This window comes from Pygoscelis adeliae, unplaced genomic scaffold, assembly GCF_000699105.1.
Source record: "Pygoscelis adeliae isolate BGI_AS28 unplaced genomic scaffold, ASM69910v1 Scaffold170, whole genome shotgun sequence".
NCBI lineage: Eukaryota > Metazoa > Chordata > Aves > Sphenisciformes > Spheniscidae > Pygoscelis > Pygoscelis adeliae.
Window position 1 is genome coordinate 2,197,120 of NW_008824002.1, and position 6,158 is coordinate 2,203,277.

Genomic DNA, 6,158 nt, shown 5'->3' on the forward strand with positions numbered 1-6,158 from the left:
TATGGTTATCACTTTAAAAAAATGACCAACACCAAGAAACACACTAGATATTCTGCACTGTAATGCTTTTACTTTTAAGGACAAACAGTATTTACACTTGGCTGAGAATCTGAAACTACTATTTTGAAAAGCTTTTTAAAAAAGTAGAAGGGAAATCAACAACAACAAGTGTGTCACAGACATCAAGTTCATTGATGAGAATTTATAGTCATGTGCCTATTAAAACAATTTAATGGCAGTACTGACGAGAAAAAATATCGAATAAAATACTTCTGACCAAGAAAATAAGTTTTTAAACAGGACAAAGGAACCTGACGTTTTGCTCAGGCTTAGGTAATTCTACTGCAGAACAAAGTCCTTTTCCCCATCCCTGCTTTAAATAATGTTATCCATACATGTCTGCTCATAAATCATGTCTTACATAGCTTCCCCCCCCCGCCATCAGTAAAGTTTTAGACATTTTATAAGATAACAGCCATAGTGCTAGTTCTCTTCCAGATTAAAAAAGGAAAATAACTTTGCTAATGGTCACCCAGAAATACAACAGTAGTATTAGAAAACACAGTAAGATTTCAAAACCCAGTGCTACGTGCTACCTGCTAAACAGCACAGCACCCTTCTTAAAAGGATTTTGTAATCTCGGTAAACCCCAGCCTCTAAACACTGGACAAAAGTCAAGCAGAAAACTAGAGCAAGGTTAGGTTCGACAACTTGCTCAGTTGCAGAGGGAACCCCATAGCAATAAAAAAAAAGCTCAGTTGCAGAGGGAACCCCATAGCAATAAAAAAAAAGCTCAGTTTCAATTTCCAGAATAGTGACAAGTACTAGATCACAATTACTCCTCCTCCCAAGTGAGGGAAACAAGGGAAAAGCTTTGGCCTGTTCTCAAGTTATTCAAACGATCTAGGAGAGGGCAACTCCTAGCCCTCACCTCATTGAGGAGGACTACTTTGAACATCAGTGTTCCTAGTCACCTTTGAAGTGCGAATGAAACAAGCAACTGATGGCCGGGTTCCTACACTGAGTCTAAGATCAGCAACTGATAGCATTCACTTCTGTCCCATCTTTTCCTCAAACAAAACCAAAACAAAATTCTGAAACATTCAGTTAAATGACCACAATATTGGATTCACATTGGAGACTAGAACTAGGAACTTCTGTAAGTGCACTAAATAGACGTGCTTCACAACACTACCTCACCTGCAGATGAAGTCATCTGTAGAACACTATAAATCCCAAAATACCTGGGGAATTACCATGGAAAATCCACAAAACAGTTTCTGAAAGAAATGCAAGCCCACACATGGAAAACACCCTGAGTCCAAGGAGTAGATAATACAGAAAATGGAAGAAAGTGTCCTGCTCTCCAGATATAATCCTCTGGGAAGCAGAGTTTAATCACTCTTTTTCTAGGCTATGTGACAGCATGTCACCTGCTCTGTTTGTAGGTCATTTCCTGTCCTCCATCTCCACTGCAAGACAATTGTCTAAATGATTTCAACTTAAGGTAATACTTTAGCAAGAAAATTTGGGGTGGGGGAAAGAGGACATACACACAATGGAGTTATCTAATTAAGAATCATTTTCTGTAGAAGTTACAGCTGTCCACTAAAACTTGAGCACTGTTTTCAAATCTAACAGAATATTTGCAGACCTCCCAGTAAGGTTTTATTTTCCAAGCAGCTTTTAGAAGCAGGCTAGAGAAATGTAGGAAAACAGAAAGTTTGAATCACACCTGCTGTTTCAGTGAGCATTTGTTTTTGCAAAACATACACTTCACAAAATTGATACACAAAAAATGCCTACAATCCAGACATTCAGGATGAGTGCCAAAACACACGTTTAAAGGTGAAGTGGAATCTATTTTGGATTGCTTAAGGATAAATTTCCCTCTTTTAGTCTGTTGAATAGCTTATGTAGAAGATGTGGGTTCCCTTCCTCACTCCCAATTTGAAGTATTTACCCTGCATTGCTCCTCCTCTTTTTAAAACCTTGGATATGGAAGAGTTGTGCTGATGCCACACCACATTCTTTTTCCACCATGACTTAAAGTAGTCCTAATATGGTAAAGCACTATTAACCTCAGATGAACCACCTTGTTCAAGCATGATACATAGTTATAGTTTCACACAAGTTAGACAGGATACATTGCAGATTAGTCATGCAACAAGTGAAGGAACATGTTATTTGCAGCACTTCTCTCTCTCTCAGTTTAGGTTTTCCTGTAGAAAGCGTTCTGGTGGAGAAAAATAAAAGTTCTTGATACCAGATCACTGTACAGAAAGGTTACTTTTTTTTTTTTAAAGATAATTCTATGTCTTACTGCATGAAAAGCAAAACAACATTGGATATATTTGTTCACTCGAAAGTTAGAATTCCACAGACTCCTTGCTTGGGGGAGGAGAATATACTGGATTTTTGCGAGGTTGGAAGCATTTTTCATCATCTTTGTTGCTAGAAAGCAATACCATCACACACACACAAAAAAAATGACCACAAAACCCACACACACCTGATAGAGGCTAACAAACAGATCTATACAAGTTAAAGTCACCATAAATTGCACACATCAGCTTTCCACAAACATCAAGAACAGCCTATTAAACCAGTGTTTCACAACTCAGCCAGCTTTCGTAAGTTTGGATTCACTGTTCATCGGCTTATCTACAAGTCAGAAGTTTGGGAGCTAGGTTTCATACAGTGCCTCAGTGATAATGTGAAAAAAAACCAACCCACAAGCCAAAAAACCCAAACCCTAACCAAACAAAAAACCCAACAAGAACAATGTGAAGTAGTACCATAAACAGCACAGAGACAGTGCTCTCAGTTGCTAGCCCCAGAAATTGAATTCCTCATTAGCAAAGAGAAGAGCTCAAGACTTGTAATTGCACGAAAAAAGTGCATATATTTAATTGTGTTTTACCATTAAGAAAAGTGTGTTTATTTTTGTTAATCTAGGACTTTAAACAAAGAAAGATAAAGTATGCAATAAGGTTAGCACCCTGGATCCATCACCTAGTCCTTTCCTCAGTACAGAAAGCCTTGCTTAGTCTTCATCAACTTTCCCTTCCATCCCACTTTCCCCCCTAACGCCCATAGTTTCTAACAGCTAGGAGAGCTCAGTTGATCTAAATTAAGTCAAATATTTTGCAGAAGTTGTTTCACAGTAATAATCTTTATAATTTCAAAGAACTGAAAGTTTATTTGTTAATTTAACTTTCTTTAGGGTTTTGGTTTTTTTTTCCTTTTTAAAGGCACCTCCAGTAACCAACTTCCAGCTCTCACTGGAGGCCAACAGGTTGAGCCAAACAGCAGCAGCCGGCCGGGAGCAAGCGGTCCTCGGTCCAGCGTCTCTGCTGAGCACCGGGGCGCAGGCCGCCCGTCCGGCAGTGCCACCCCACCTCCTCCGGCATGCAGCGCCGGGTCTCAGCTAATGCATCATTCCCATGTCACTTGTTCCAGCGGCGCCATGTGACTGGGCCAGCGTCCAGGAACACAGCTACTAAATACAGACACTGCCAAGGCACGTCTGAGAACTGCCTCTGCCAGAAAATGAGATGAATAGAAATCTCTTATCCTACCAGCTTTACTGCCTCTGCCTTTCCCCACCTTCTCTCGAACAGAAGGAAGAACTACACATTGCAGATCTGAAGGAGAATTTTGAGCAACAACGCAAGGCAGAATCTGGTATTTATAACACTGTACCAACTCTTGTTGCATTTCAACGCTGTATGAAAAGTACTGATGGATCTCAGACCTTACTATCTCCTACATAAATGAGCGGGCCAGCACAGACATCACCACCACACCTTAGGGGTGGTATCCCGAGGCATGGGTTTGGTTGCCTGCTCTTTCCTGTTCCTTCTCTCTCTTCTGTAAAGCCCTATTTTTTTTAATTTTTGGGTTTTTTTTAATTTCATTAAAAAAATCTGTATGCAGCTTTCAAGCCTCTGTTCAAAGGAGCAGTTTTAGAATATGAAAATAAAAAAACATGACTAAGAAACAATACTATTTATTAGACATAAGTAAATACATCTTAATGCCAACTGATACAGAGTTATGAACAACATTGTTTGGTGTTCGACACTTTCCCCCACCCCCCAATTTTTTCTAGTTAGCTGAAAAATACTCCTTTTGCTAAAACAGACACAAACACCTTCACTCAAAGCAACTAAACACACCCACATATTAAAAGAAACAATTTCTTTACGAATTTCCTCCACTTCTGCTATGAAAAGGCTATATTCACAAGCAGGCTTTGTAAACTTCAGAGGATATGGCATTCTTTTGCAAACTTTACAGCCAAATAAGTTCAGGGTACTCTCTCCAGGGGTGTGGAAAGCATTGCAAATCCCCTCCTCACCCCTGTTCTGAACACGCACTCCCACCGCATAAGAGAATGCTCTCAAGCAGGCCTAGAGGCAAGCCCTACCCAGGGAGTCCATGCCCTTCTTCCAAGGGAAATTGATGCAGAAGGGGTCAGTTTCAACTAACCCAGAAGTGCATATTCAGCAGTATGATTTCACTAAAAAAAAAAAAAAAAACAAACTTAAGTTACCTCGTTCTAGGTGCATATCCATCCTGATATGCACCATCTAGGTGCATATCAGATGCAGCTCTCTAGTAGTGCTGAAAGCTGAAGCAGCCCAGTTTTTTTTATCAGCTAACATCAGCTATCAGAGGGTGAGCCCTCTGTAAATGGTCATGTTACACTGTTGTGAGCGCAAGACAGTTTTAGATTCTTTTAAAATAGAGATTGTAACTGAAAAGTTAGTCTGCAATAATCAGGAAGGGAATGAAGAAAAACTACGTATGCTGACTATTTATAAAAATTTACTGATTTACCCAGCTGGCAAGAATATGGAAAAGAACACATACACAAGGAGCCACGCTTGATCACCCAAAAGTTGCTATAGCATGAACAGCAAAGTCCATCCCCTCTGTCTAGATGAATGCCAGGAAATCCTGGCTTAGATTGAATGAAGTGATAACACAGACGGATATAACGTCAGCTCCAGCATTCTTCACTAGTTATAGCCAAAAATATGTTTTGCTCCTCTTGTTGTTATGATAATGTCTATTCCATCCAAAACACTTTCCTTAACCCTCTCTTGTAGACAGCATTGAAGGTAGCTTTCCAGTAACTAGCACTGAATCTTGAAGGCTTACATACATTTATTTTCAAGTTTCACTGGAAAGGGAAGGAGGAGCCACATCTTAGGAACCCATACAGAAGATCAGGGTAGTTAAATCATTCATACAGTAATACCTTCTCAATGAAAAAGACTACACACAAAACCAACCAACCAAACCACAGTCCTGCAGCTGACTGGCATGGGCAAACCTAAACTTACTGCAAGACACTATGGCAAGGGAGTTACGTTCTGTTTACCAACAATTGCATAGGACTTTGATCATTAAGTTATGAAATAGCCTCTTGCTTAAAGCAGGCCAGCTGCTCTAACTACTTACATAGGATCCTAAACATTTTCTCAAAAATACTTGTATTATATTAGAATTAAAAGTTTATACAGCCAGGTTGATACATAATTACAGTTGACCACACCCAGTAACATGCTAACATTGACAGACTGCTACTTGCCAGCCAAACCATGAAATATCTGGACAAAAAAAATTAAAAAAAAAAAAATCACAGAAAAGAGCAAAGTGCAACCTTGTCATGCAATAGGAAAAGGCTTCACACATTGAAGAGTCAGTGATAAAAACAAACTACAATTTCTAAAATGTCAGTCAGTAAGCTTATGCAGTAATTACTACTTTAGACAAATTAGAAACCTTTCTCCTCATGAGAAGGTAAGAATTGGTCAAGCTCCTTCAGTGTTCCCCAGTAAAACTTTGTACAAGGAAGTCCTTTATAATGGACCTGACTTTCTTCTGAGATGAAGTCTACCAGAGCAGACTCACTAGGACCCTTCTTAACAATTACAGATTCAGGACGACTTCATAAAAAAAACCAAACAAAACTCTCACTCTCTTTTCTAGTCAAAAAAAGGCCCAAGGATACAACTCTAACGAAGTCTATACTCTAGCCAACTTTTAGTGCTTCAGTAATGCAAATGAAAAGTCACTGTTTCAATCAGATTTCCAGTTCACATGACAACACCACATTTCAATACAAATATACAATTATTTCTTCA